The 14157-nt window shown below is 48.2% G+C and overlaps 1 protein-coding gene across 5 annotated transcripts in view; it reads left to right on the top strand.

Moving 5' to 3' along the window:
- The window catches only part of EXTL3 (exostosin like glycosyltransferase 3), a 134165-nt gene that overhangs the window by 32916 nt on the left and 87092 nt on the right, over window positions 1-14157 (top strand). For 4 of the 5 annotated variants that reach the window (XM_027733464.2, XM_027733465.2, XM_039383369.1 and 1 more), the window contains exon 2: window positions 8340-8414. The gene's annotated coding sequence lies outside the window, so the exon portion shown is untranslated. Of the gene's footprint in view, window positions 1-5657; window positions 5845-8339; window positions 8415-14157 lie in introns of all 5 variants that reach the window. The other variant, XM_027733463.2, reaches the window with a different exon arrangement.

The raw sequence follows: 14157 nt of genomic DNA, 5'->3' as shown, positions 1-14157 counted from the left end.
CACTCCTGGGAAACCTGAGGGGTTTTGAGATTATTTTTGAGAGGTTCGTTGCTGGCATAAGGGAATTTTGGGATTCCAGACAATAAAGATGCAGCTTCAGGGCCAGTCCTGCCTGAGTGACTGCAGGGATCTCATTGTTGGAACAGGGAGTCTGGTGGAAGTTGATGTAAATGCTGAGCTCAGGAGTTGGTTTTTTTTTTTCTGAAAACACCTTTTTTCTCTCCACCCCCCCAAGTTTTTGCTGCAGGAAGGGAGATCTCCGTTGTGGCTTTGGGGTTTATGGGAGCTTTGTGCCTCCAATTGATCTGCTCCTGGCTGATCCTCAGTGGCCCGGAGAGCAAATGTAATGCAGCAGATTCATTATATGCTGAAATATTTATTGTGTTACTGTAAAGGTCATTGATGGCAGTGGAGGATACAGTCCTGAGTCTGTCACCACTCTCTTTGGAGAGCAGTGTCTCATAAAGTCCCTGGAATAACTTACCCTTGGCACATGCTTTTTGAGGTGCATTCCTGGATCTTCCATAGGTTAACAAATGACTGGGATAATGCATCGGAAAGCAAACAGCTGCATTTAATTTGCTGTGTGTTCTCTCACAGGCAGAGCAGGAAAGGAGCCTTAATTTAACCTTGTACCTTTTTGCCTGATTTAAGTAATTTGCAGAGTTGTACAATAAAATCTCCACAATCTCATTTCTATTCCTATTATAGTAACCTGGAACTGTTATTAATGCCCAAGGGCATTTTTGCTCCTACACGTGTGCCAGTTAATATTACCTGTTGCATAACATGATTTGGAAAGGTAGCAATGGAAAAGCTTCTGGGCAACGAGGTGGGCTGTGCCTTCCCTTGCCCTGCACCACAGAATGAGGTGTCCCTTGGCAACTGGAACCTCTCAGAGCCTTGTCAGGGGTGCAGGAGTGGTGGTGTTTGACAGCTCCCCGTTGGAGGGCCCTGGATGGTGTGGGATCCATGACTGACCTATTTGCTGGCAGTTTTAGCATCTGGCTGGGATTAGTTCAGCCAGCTGATACCCAATTCCGTGTGATAATGGTGTGACTTTAAGCATGGGTTGGATGATTGGATGATGAGGAGCATTTTGGAGTCTGGCCTTGCAAATGCAGCTTGTTAATTGACTCTCTGTCAGAGCTGCCTTTTGAAGCTGTGCTGTCTGTCCTCCTGATGATGTTCCAGCCTCCCTGCCTGCAGTCTGCAGCTCCTCTGCCAAGCAGAGGCTGCTGTTGTGCACATTTGTCACCTGTGGCCACTCCTCTGGCTCTGAGGGGCTCTTTCCCTGTCACACCGAGAGTTTTCCTAATTGGAAGTGAGCTCTGGAGGGGCCGCTCTCATTGTGGGGTGTCACGAGTGAGTTCTTCACCGGAGCGTGTTTCAGGCAGCTGCAGGAGGTTCAACAGCCCTGTCTGTCATGATCAGACAGATCTCTGCATAATCTAGCAAACCTCTTGATTATGAGGGTGGAAAATAATGTGCTTTGATTTTACAGATGTTGCAGCACAAAAAGTGCTGCTGTGAATTCTCTGAGTGGCGATATCTGGGGGGGGTGTTTGGCATCCTCAGTTTCTGAGTGCACCCATTTTCTGAACATATCCCGAATTTCTGCAGACTTCTCTGGACACTGCTGTTTTACAGACAGGCAGATTATTAATTACTCTTCAGTAGCATTTTAAGCCAAATTAAGGGATTAAAGTGGGTCAACAGTCCTTGAAGTTTTAGGTAAAAAAGACAAAAGGTAATAAGAGGCTGTTGCATTCCGGCTGATTTTACAGGCAGGGTTGGAAAGGGGAGGGAATGAAGCATGATTTTAATTAAATCCTCTAAACACCTTTTCCTTCTGTCCTTCAGGAAGCCGTAGTGAGTTTTGAAAACCGTTTTGCAGTGCCTGTACCTTGTGAGCAGTGGGAGGGGGAAGATGCAGGAGACACAGATCTCACCTGGGATGGCTCAGTGGCGAGGGAGCAGCAGGTGTTTGTGAAGGGGTTTTGAAGTGTTTCCTCCTTTTGGGCACATAAACTCTCTTGGTTACAGACTGGCAGATCTGCAGATTAGGAGAGGTTTTCGCAATCCCTCGAAGCTGTGGTACTCTGGAAGGAGGAGGAGTTCCTGTGGTCTGTCTCCTGGTTGCGTGGCAGACCAGTTTGGGAAGTGCCGAGATTGAATCTGAGCTCAGTTCTTGTTTGTGAGGTTTGTTGTCTCAGTGGGACAGGGGAGAGCAGACATGACAGGAGGGTAGAAATAAACTTGTTTTGGTCTGAAGAACTCATGGATTTATGGTGGTGGCTTCTTTTCTGTTTAAGGGAAGGGCACCATTTAGAGCAGGATACATTTATTTACATTGGGACTTCTACAGATCTGATTGCTTGCAAAGTGGTTTCATTTTTTTTCTTTCTCTGCTTTATAATCAGCAGTGAAAACCAACTATTTTTGCAGCACAGTTCACCTTGTCCTAAGCAGACATCCTGAACCAATCCAGTTTTCTGTGCTCCAGCAGTGCCTGCTGCTTTTGCTGCCTGCAAAGAGAGCCAGAGCAGCCGGTTCAGGTGTGATGGGAATCACATTTCTCAGTGGGAATTGGCCTATCCAAGGCCAAACCTTGGGTGCTGGGTGCTTTTGGACACTGTACCAGCTCCTTGTAGTTGCAACTTCCTCCTCCTTGGAAGGAGGAAGAGCTGATGTGGGCACTGGATCTGATTATACCCCGTGCTGGCAGGTCTGAGGTTTGAAGTGTGTTTCTGACCACGTTAGGGAGAGTCATTGTGTGATAGTTCAAATATCAGTGAAGAAATCTGAAGGGCTTTGTTTCTCTCCTGACCCTGGGAAGGTTGGCCAGTTTGTCAGCTGGGATCCATCCACAAAGGGAAAGCTCCAGCCAGCCAGGATGAAGTCCTGGTATCAATGTGGGTTTTACTGCGCCAGCAGAGGAGGGAATGAGATGGTGCAAAGGGTCTTTTCCCAGTGATTTTGGTATCTCTGATCAGACGTGCTCTGGTGGAGGAAATCCCACTGAAAACGACCACAGAGCTTTGAGTTTTAACTCCCAAACTCGAGCCTGGATCATACAAAGCAAACCCTCCGAGCCCGTGAAGGGGGTTTTGTGGAGGAATAAAGCTCATTGTCAGCTGCCGTGTTCAGACCCTTGGGAAATTGTGACCATTGTCTGGGCTATTATGGCTTAATAAAAGCTTTGCATTTCCTCATTCAGGGGCTTGAGAATCTGGTTCTGTGCTTTTAAAAATAACTCAGCGTGAGCCACAATTGGGAGCATTCACAGAGGAAATTCTTCAGCCGTTTAAAACAAAGTGAAGGGAGGGAAAAAAGCTCTCCTTAAAGTGCTTTTATACTTGTCCGTGAAGAGCGAGTGTGTCCCGGCCGTGCTTCTGGAGGAACCACAGTGAGGTTGGAGCCCGGTCCTGCTCCTGCTGAAGGTTTGTTTGCTTCCAGCCTTCAAGGATTTGGGGGATCTGCCCTGGATGCATCCTCCTGGGATGGAGGGATGGTCTGCCTCTCGTGGGTGAGCAGCTCTGGGCAGGTGGGACCAGCAGTCACTGGTGGGGTTTGAAGCATTTTGTTCTCGATGCAAAAGGCAGGAAAATGTTTCTCTTTGCTTCTTGTGCCAGAGTCTCAGCAGGAAGGGTCACTTTAGGCAAATGGAAACGTGGCCACGGGCTGAAGGATGTGCAGGATTTAGGGCACCCACTCGGCAGGCTCTGGGGAAACATCCCAAAGCTGTGCTGGAGTGGGGATGGGGACAGAGGAGGGGGTGCTTTGAGGTGTTCACCACCCTCAGCTTGGCTTATCTGTAGAGTTTTTTTGTGCTGGGAGGTCGTAGCCCAGCACAGAAGCCCTGAACTATTTTACAAATCAGCTTTGGAGGTTTGTTTCTCTCCCTTTGTGTGTTCTTGGGTTTATTTTCCTTCTCCAGCAGAAATAATTATATTGCTTGTTTCCCATGTTCTGGCTCTCGATGAGGAGGAATGTACTCGGGTTTTTTTGTGTTGTGGTGATGTTTTGTTTTGTTTGTTGTTGGTTTTTTTTTCCCAGTGCAGTTTGTGCTGTTAAAATATCCCAGACAGCAGTAGGTGCCCACGTACAGCACAGAAACGTGTGTTTAGTGGTTGCAAGACATGCTTGCTCTGGGCGTGCCACCCTGTTTCGTTCAGTGCCTGTGTGATTGGCCATCATTTATTGTTCCATCAGGCTCAGGAGGTATCATTTACATTAGTAATTTGTGCTCTGTGCAGGCCAGAGTTACATTTGATTTTGAAATAAGTTTTGCCTCGGAGCTGCCTGTTTCTTGCAGGATGGAGAAGATGAAGTGTTGTAGAAGACACTTGGTAGTGAGGGGGCTGATGGCTGGGATGTTGTCTTGGTTTTATTTGTGACAGCACATGAATTTAGGCAGAATACTCCTCTTCCATGCCTCACTTTCTCCACTGGAAAATAAAACCAGCATGACTTTTTCATTAGGAGCGAGCAGGAATTACTCTCCTCCCTCTTTGTGTCTCCAGTAGCATCTGTGATATGCACAGTCTGGGGACAAGCCACAGCCCTGCAGTAATTCTGCAGTAAATTCAGTCACACCTTTGTGTGGTTTGGTGTTGCTTGAAATTTTATAGGTCATGTGCCCCATTGAAATGATTTCCATGCCTGTGTTTGGACGATCTGCTGTGCCCGTTTTCCTTTGTATCCGTGTGACTGATCCGGGGCCATATGTTAACAATATAACTGCTTTTAATTTATTTTTTTTTTAAACCCGTTGGTGTCTAAATATATCTAATAAAAATGCAGACTGGAGCTCTTTAATGAGGCGTAAGTCATCCCTGCCTCTCTTTTTTTTTTTTTATGAGACAAAACCACCTCACACCCTGGCTGCTTTTTGTGGGGACTTCTGCTTTGCATTTCTACACATCCATCATCGAGTGAAGCCTCTCACAAAGGGAAATAAGAAAAGGCAGTTTAAGAGAGCGATTTGCTGTGCTTAAACCTGAACTCTTGCAAAGTGAAAACGCTGTGCTGTAGCCGGGGAATCACAGGCTGTGTGTGAGGATGCAAAGCGTTTTGGGGAGGAGAAAAACACAAAAATCGTGTAAGTTCAGCGCGATCGTGAATTGTGCAGGGGAGAACAGGAGACAGGGAGCAGTTTGCAAATGGAAAAATGTCCTTCCTTTGGCAAAGTGGCAAAATTTTCGAAGTGAGCGTTGGAAGTTTTTTTTTGCCACCCAAAGGAGAAAATCTTTATATTGTTGCTTGGCATAGCCAGGGGTCGGGCACTGGTGTACCGGATGCACGGTCTCCAGTTTCGGGTGTTTGGGGAGGAAATATTTTTCCTGCAGGAACAGCTCTGGTTTGCAAAGTGCCTCGTGCAGCAGCTGTGGCTGCGGTTTGACAGCTGAAGTCGGAGCAGGGTTGTGAAATCAGACTCCTCTCGCACGCGGTGGCCGGGTGGGAAATCCCGGGAGGCCGAGTGGCACCAGCGCCCGCTCCGGGTGGAGAGGTCTCCCAGAGCTGCCACGAACGCTCCTTCTGGCTGCTCCTGCCAGGACAGCTGTTCGTGGGATTGTGCTGGGAAATGTCTGCGTTGGAAAAAAAAAGGAGAGAGGTCGTGCTTGTTTTGGAAGGGCCTTTTCCCTTTCTCACAGGTTGATCCCGTGGTCGGTGTGGTGACAAACCCAGAGTTGGAACCCCAGTCTCCTTTTGCTGGAGAGGACACCAAGACTTGCCTCACTGGGCTTGAGAAGGAAGAGAAGCAGGAGAAGGGAGCCTTAGCAACTCCAAACTGTGAACAAGGACTGCAAACCAGTGTTTTGTGTATAAAACAATAGATCTGTGAGTAATTGCTTAACGATGAAGTAAGACAGAACAGATGGCAAAGAAGTGGATGAGTTTTCTGAAATGCCGGCCCACGTGAAGAGTTTCTGAGAGGGAGGGTAGTCAAGGTTGTGGTTTTTAATTAAATGACCTCTTTTCACGGGCAGTCAAACTTTCAGACTTAGCAAAGCCTTGCATAACAGGAGGTGCTTTATTTACAGGCTGCGCATTCCCTCGTGGACACAGGGGCACAAGGATAAATTATTTAATTGTAGATATCCAAAGGAGTGAGCCAGGCGCCTGCTGGGCCCTGTTGTCCCTGTGGTTTCCCAGCTCTGCCTGTTCCCTCTCTGGCTAATTCCCAAAATCCAGCCGTTTGCCCGAGTGGGCTCTCGGTTATTAATGTTAATTAACGAGGTTCTGCTCTATGAATATTCCTGTAGCTTTCCAAACACACCAAGTGCTCAGCTCCTCACCCGTGTAACGAGCTTGTACACAGCTCTGGTGGTAATTAGCTGCATCCCTCCAAGGACATGTGCCCCTCTTGGGGATGGGAGTTTTGTGGTAGTTACAGCAAGTCCCTGCTGAGACTCACTCGCAGACTTGTGCCAGGGTCGGGTTTTCAGCTTTTTTGCCCTCTGTTTTAATCATTAGTTTCTCCTCTGTGCATTCTACTTGCTGGGCAGCGTGGCTGTAGTATTAGTTCTTTTCAGATTTGCCATTGGTACCTTGTTTGAATCAGTGCTGGCAAAGTCCTGACTGGATCCGTGCTCCAGGTAGGGGTCGGATTTAAGTGTCCTTCAAAAAGCTTTTGTGCTGCAGGAACGGTGCTCCTTGTGCTGACAACAGTTTTGTATCTCTGCCACCTAATAACCAGCACCTTCTTCCCCCAGCAACTGTATTCGAGGGAGAAATTTCCCCATAAAAATGTGGAAGTGCTGTTTGTTCTGCCAAATCCAATTAGGGCTTTAGTATCTCTCTGATTTAATGTTCTCGCTGAGGGGCTGCTCCTGCTGTGGGTGAATCATGGAATGGTTTGGATTGGAAGGGACGTGAAAAATCATCCAGTTCCACCCCCTGCCATGGGCAGGGACACCTTCCATTATCCCAGGTTGCTCCAAGCCCTGTCCAACCTGGCCTTGGACACTTCCAGGGATGGAGCAACCACAGCTTCTCTGGGCAACCTGTGGCAGTTTGAAACATCTCTGAGAGGTGATTCTCTCTATAGCTTGGTAGAAGAACATTCTCCTCCTTTTTTAACACCCAGGGCAATAGAAGGGAAGAAGGTGGTTCTCTCTTGCTGTACAAATAAATAATATGACCGTAAATGAGAACCAAATTATATTTTAATTTTTCTATGTGTTCAGGATGGAACAGCGTTGTGAGATCAGCAGGTTTTTCCAGAAGAGGAGGGTTGTTCTCCAATATCTCTGCTTTGTCCCTGGTTTTATGTGTTCAGTATCATCCAGAAAACTCTTGGTTTGATTGTAATTTGCATTTAGATTGGCTGCCTGAAGGGAGTCGCTTTTGAGGGGAGATGGGGCTCTGTGGCTTCACTCTCTTGCAGATCTGGCTGAAAGTAGTGGCATTTACATAAAAACCATTAGCTCTGTTATTGATAAACATGAAAGGCATCTATTTCATTTAATTTTCTGATGAGGAGCCTTTAATATAAGCACACAATAGCACTGAGGTAGTAACATTCCTGCCCCCCATCCCTCCCTACTGACCTCTTGTTTTAAGGGCAAGTTTTGATTGGGATTTTGTTGGTGGGGAGATGGGAAATCATTTCTGTTCCAATTTCCTGAAGTAGCCAGTTGTCTGGCTACATTGTAGGGAATTATTTAATGCTCATTTTAAGAGGTGTCTCTATTAATTGAACGGGGATTTAATGTCTCCCTGAAGCACAATTGGTCTGTGTTTGATGTATAACCAACATGTACGTCTGGCAATTCTATGGATAATCTTTCCCTTAATCAAAATGGGTTTAAGCACAACTTCAGTGACTCCTTATTAAGGGGATAAAGTGTGTTGAAACAACAAATCTATTAAAGGGAACTTGTGTGGTGCCTGGCAGATCACAGCCCATGTCTGCACTAACATTTATGTAGCGCTGCATCGGTGACCAGGATGTGCCACCAGGAGCTGGGATTCACTGGCTCTGTAGTAACTGGCTTTGTGGAGCTCTTGCTGCTGCTCTCACACATGAATCTCTTGCTTTTCTCCTGGGCTGGGCCAGGGCTGACCTCGGGAGCCTCCAGAGGCAGCGGGTGCCACGGTTGTTTTTAAGCATCACAGCATTTGCTGGAGAGACCTTGCTGTGAGCTTTGTGAGCTCTTTCAGTTCTTGACCTCAGAGCTGAGGGGGGGTGTGTTTCTCTCTGTTTTGCATTCCTTACCTGGCCTGCTTCTTGATTTTTTTTTTAAATTTTTTTCCCCCTAAATTTTAAAAACGCTTCAAAATCTTTTTTTGTTGCTTTGTCCGTAGTTAAAACTCTTTTTCCTCTCTAACAGGCTCCAGACAGATGAGTAGGGAGCTGGCTACAGAAGAGGAACAGATTCCAGTTTTCCAGCTGGTCACCCTGTACAGTGAGTACCTTAATATTTCAAGAATAAAACTTTCTGCAGTGCCTGATGTTGGCCTAAAACTGCCTCCAGAGGGGCACAGCATTCACTCTGCCTGCTTGGACAGCGTTGTCTTGGAGATACAGGCATCCTTGGCTTAACTCTTGTTCTGGGAGAAGTGTTGCTCCAGCTCCTTTTGTCTGAGGTGGTAAATTGTATCCATATCCCACTTCCAGTAGCCTGAGCGGTGAAGTTATATCTTGGACCTGCTCAGGGCTGTGAGGAATCCACACCAAGGGTGTCCTGTGCTGCAGGATCAGGAGTGGAAATGGTCTCCAAGGCTGTTCCAGCCTCGTTGGAGGTGTGGGATGAGCGAGGAGGGTGGATGAGGGACCTGCCCCGGCACGTGTCGGGGTTACTCATAAAGGCTGCTGTGAAATCAGGCAAACGAGGCTTGGCCGGACTGGTGGGCGGAAAAAAAAGCCCTGGAAAGTGTCTCCTAGTTCATGGTGAGGATGGCAGGTTTTCCCTGGAAGTGGAGGAGAAAATCAGTGTTTCACGGGGGATTCTTGCCCATTAAAATGTCTCGCACGCGTGTTAATGGGCTGCAGTAACGAGCCTGTGCTTTATGAGGTGTCTGCCAACATATTCGGATGTGCAGGTTGTAAATGCTGGGTAATCAGAACATCTTGGCCCATCTGGTGCCAGACTGGAAGGGTTAATTGCCTTGCAGGTGTCTGCAAGCCAGGAGGATGCTCTGCTCCTGGGTGTAAAATGCAGGGGAGCGTGGGAGCTGCACCCACTGACTGAGACCACTGCTCAGTTCAGTTCATTGTGGCAGCCCTGGCAGGTGATTCCCAAAGGATACCACGGGATCATGAGTTTTGACATTGAAGGTGTTTGTTAATGAGAATCAAGGACGAAATAATACACTCTGAGACTCTGGGTTGTGTCATCAGGTTGGTGTGGATATATCCAGGGAAAAGGGCAGAGAATTCCTGTGCTTCTGGGAAAGAAGGGGAGAGAGAGGTGTGCTGATTTGTGGCTTCCTCACTGCTCCTGTATCCAACCAGTACATTGTGATGTGCAGGATGCCCTTGGTTCAGGTGTGTTACATATGGATGTAGCTTGTTGTACTTCTGGATTCAGGACAGCCTGTCTTCCCTAATTTTGTGCCAAAGACAGCAGCAGGGACTCTCCTCAGCTGATCCATCGCTCCTGTGAAAAACTCCAGGGTGAATAATAGCCCTGGAAGGAGCAGAGAGGTCACCTGAAGGACAAACAATGCTATTATTGACCAGCTGTGCCACCGTGCCGCGATCCTCATCGACAGCTCTAATCCCAGACTGTGCTCCCAGGCAGATCTGCTGACTCCAGGAGCTGGAACATCGATACCATTGAATTCTCCTTCCCTTTTGCATATCTTAGGGAGAAGGTGGTGAGTTGCAAGCCTGACAGCTGTGCAGTCTGCACAAGGCCAGGAGGCTGCACAGGCTTCCCCCAGGACATAATTTGGGCTGCACGACATTTATTGCGCTGGCGTCGTGTGCAGCAGGCTCAGCACTGACCTTCAGGAGCTGTTTGGGGGCCCATGGCTGGGGGAAGGAGTGTAGGAGACGAGGATTTCAGGCTTGGAGTCCTTTTTAGGGTGGAGGACAGTGATTAAAGCAAGAAGGCTGCCTGTGTGAATTTAGGTCAGTGGGAGATAGCTGAGCAAAGGGCTGCTCTTGGCAGGGAGCTGGAACAGAGGAGATGCTGGAAACAGCCCGTGGTTGCCGTTGGAACAGAGTGGGAAAACAACCTGTTTCAAGGGAGTCCTTAACAAGTCATTTTTGTGCAAGACTCCGTGGCTCTGGTTATCTGAATAACCAGGCTGGCACTGGAATCTAAAAATATTTTCAGGAGACTCCTCTTCAAACACGACCTGAGGCTTCCTGGCTCGGCAGCAAAGCCAAGAACTGCGGGGGGTCGTGTCACAGGCCCCTTCCTCTGAGGATGTGGCATCATCCCCGTGAACATGAGCGTGGGCCTGGTGCTTCCTGTGCACCACGTGGGCCTGTGTGGTCTGTCAGCTCACAACTGCAGTTAAGAAGGATAAGGGAGAGCAGTTAATTGGGCAAGGAGGATTTGTGCTGCCTGTACCTCCTACCTGCAGTTCTCCCAGGAGCTCTGGGCAGTGAAGGGGTGGAATTCCTGCTTCTTGGATGCAGGGCACTGGGGGAGTGGAATTCCTGCTTCTTGCTGCTCTTCTTCTCAGAAGATGCTGTAGACTCTTGTCAGCTTCTTTAACACCTCAGAACATGGGAGGCCACAGGTCCATCCTGTCTCCAACCATGGCAGGTAGGAATGTCCTTCATCTCACATCCATTTGTTTGTCTCAAGTGTGTTTTCAGGCTCTGTCCTGTCACCAGGCATTTCAAAGTTCACCTCTGTGTGATGAACCACTTCCTTTTGGTGACTGCACCAAAAGCCAGCCCATTTGACTGCAGTGAGCTCCTGCTTGGGGAATTGTTGTTTGCACATTTGCTGGTAAAATTCTGTCAATCCCTCCCATGTCCCCTGTCAGAGGCCTCTTTTCCAGACTAAAATGTCCTGATTAATTGACTGGTCCCTACAGAGTCTTTGACCTCCATGGCCTTTGGTCCCTCTTGTCTTTGTCCATCTTCACTATTATTTTGTCCTCTTGATGGGTAACTTTTGGTCATGGTGCACATCTCTTTTATTTGTTTTTTCTCCTCCTGAATGTCCTTACTAGAAGCCTGACAGAACCTTTGGGTTTCTGAGGGCCTGCCCTTTTCCTGCAGTTCTCTCTAGGTACAACCCTGGAAAAGAAACCAGGAATTTTGATGCTCCACGTAACAATAAGCCACAGACATTTTTTTTTTTTCTCTAAAAAGTGGAAGTTTATGTGCCTAATCTAAGAACTCTATCAGAAAAGCCATGAATGAAGCTGATAACATTCCAGTGCACTGAATCACTAGAACAATACAGTGTTCAACAAGGAGCTCTGGCTCCTTGTTCACACAAGGTTGTGTGAAGCTGTCAGCCAGGATATGGGATGTCTCTCTGGATCCTGCAGTGATTCTGTGGAACTAAATGGCTGCTGGTGTCTACTGCATCTTCTAAAAGGGGGACAGGAAACACTCTGGGTGTTAAACCTGCTTGGTTAAGAAATGAAATCAAAAGAGAGAGTTAGATATTAGGGCTTATTTAGTTAAATATAAATCGGTGTCATCAAACAGGTTCTGCAGGGGCAAGGCCTGGCCCTCCATCCCCTCTGCTTTGCATGAGTGATATTTGTTTTATCAGTGCTGTGGCTTCCCAAAAGTAGAACTGGAATGTGACGTGAGTGAGCTGTTACCTCACAGGGTTGCAGTCTCAGCTGCAGGGAAGCTCTGCAGCCTGACCTGCCTGGGGCTGGGACAGGCCTGTGGTTCTCACCATCTGCCCTGACTCACATCTGTGGCTTTTGTGCTGCCCTGGGGTGAGTCAGGGCTCCCACAGGGCTGATTAAAGCCCTGCCCTGTGGGCAGCCTGGGAAACCTGGGTCTCCCTTCAGCTGAATCAGAGCTCCAAGGACCATCCAGAGCAGTTTTCCCAAGTGTTGAGGCTTTTTCTTCCACGTCTTCAAGCTCCAGTGCTCTTTCTGCCACTTGGCTTTTCTTCTTTCCTCTCTGCTGCCTTCCCCAGTGCTTCCTTCCTGCCTTTAAAAGCAAAGAACCCCCAGAGCCACCCAGACCTGTCTGGGCTTTTTTGGTGGCTTCTGTTCTGCCCAGAGGAGCCAAAGGACCAAATTCTGGTGTCAGTTTTCTCCCCGGTGTGTGTCAGCAAATGCACCATCATTTCACTGCACAGATTTGTCCAGACACTGGTAATAAAACACCAGCTCCCTAAAGCCTCTCCTGACCTGCCAGGATGTGTCACCCCACTCACACAGTCCTGAATCCAAGGACTGTGGAGTCCTCCTGGACAGAGAACAGGAGGAGGAGGAGAGAGGGAGAGAAATACATCCAGAAATTATAGGATGGTTTCAAGTCTATCACTGCTCAGGGTGTCTCAGCCCCTGCTTGTTGGTGAAGACTGGAGGCTTTTTCTTTCCTTGCCTTCATATATATATATATATATAAAGATATATATGTATATAAAATATATATTTATGGTTCTTTCTCATTCTTCTTTTTACATTTCTGGGGAGCTGCACAGAGCCAGCTCAGCAGCCCACAGACATCCCACTATAAGAATTTAGCAAGATAGTAAATTAAGAGTAATTTCTAATCTGACTGGGAGGAGAGCAGCCAAACTGGCTGTTTCTCCTGTTGGTTTCAGCATTATTTTTGGCCAGGCAATCCTTGGAGGGTGTAAATGCACCAGACACGGATCTCTCTGCAGGAGGGATCAGCTCTTCCTGGACAGCACTGGAACACTGCAGCTCTTTATTTATATTTTACTCTTTTTTTTCAGTGCACTGGGTGAATAATACATCCAGTGTGGAAAGGGCTTGTAAAATGCTGAGTTGTGTGTTGGAATTTTGCTCTGCCCAGGAAAATCTCTTGTGATGAGAGAGTCTCCATGCAGGGGAAGCTTGGGGCGAGGGAAGGTTTGGAGACCTCGCCGGGATCCCTGCTGGGATCCAGCCACACCGGGGAAACGTTGTGCTATAAATGGGGAACTGGGAGAATCCAGCCCTTGCTGGGGACTTTTCCATTTAATGCAGCCATTGAAAGTGGGACTGGAGGCTGTGTGGGACAATGCTGTGGTGGAGGAGCTGGAACAGGCGGCCTTTGTGGCACCATCACAAAGCCACCAGTATGTGCTGGAGGGCTCCTGCTTGCTGAGCCTGTAATATCAGCCCAGGTCCTGTTCTCCTCCCCTCCCTGCCAGGAACTGGGTTGTATTTGGGGACAATAAGTCCCTGTTTGTGTGTTTATTTCTTTTCTGCTCACAGTTCTTCTTGGATCACGTGGGGGTTAGAGGAAAAGAGCTCAAGGGAGGAGAAAACCTCGAGGTGAGATCCGTCCCAGAGTGTTAGGGCAGGGCTGCAATGCTCCATCCCTCCTCCTGCTCTCCACAGCTCCCTGGCAGGAGGTTGTAGGGAGGTGGGGATCAGTCCTTCTCCCAGGGAACAAGGGGCAGGACAAGAGGAAACAGCCTCAAGTTGTGCCAGAGGAGGTTCAGGTTGGATATTCGGAAAAACTTCTCTGTGGAAAGGGTTGTCAGGAGTTGGAACAGGTGGAGACACCTGGAAATGTTCAAAAAACGTGTGGATGTGGCACTTGAGGACATGGTTTAGTGGTGAACATGGTGGGGGTGCTGGGTTGACAGTTGGACTTGGTGATCTTGGAGGTCTTTTCCAACTGTAACAATTCCATGATTCTTCTCTCGGTGTTTCTATTTTTTTTTTCATTATTAAATAACAAAGATTCTGTCCCAAGAATGGGGTTTGTAACCCTGGGGACTGGCCAGGTTTTGGTTTGATTTAGGAACTTCAAGGGCGTGTAGTGATAGACTCTGAGGAGGCTGTAAAGCACTTTCCAGAACCTAAAGGGGCTCCAGGAGAGCTGGAGAGGGACTTGAGACAAGGGCATGGAGAGACAGGACAAGGGGGAATGGCTTCCCACTGCCAGAGGGCAGGGAGAGATGGGAGATTGGGAAGGAATTCCTGGCTGGGAGGCTGGTGAGGCCCTGGCACAGGTTGCCCAGAGAAGCTGTGGCTGCCCCTGGATCCCTGGAAGTGTCCCAGGCCAGGTTGGACGGGGCTTGGAGCAAC

This window comes from Pipra filicauda, unplaced genomic scaffold, assembly GCF_003945595.2.
Source record: "Pipra filicauda isolate LSUMZ 115617 unplaced genomic scaffold, ASM394559v2 scaffold307_size998922_pilon, whole genome shotgun sequence".
Taxonomy (NCBI): Eukaryota; Metazoa; Chordata; class Aves; order Passeriformes; family Pipridae; genus Pipra; species Pipra filicauda.
The sequence above is the reverse complement of the archived record's forward strand: the minus strand, read 5'-3'. Positions and strand labels throughout refer to the sequence as shown.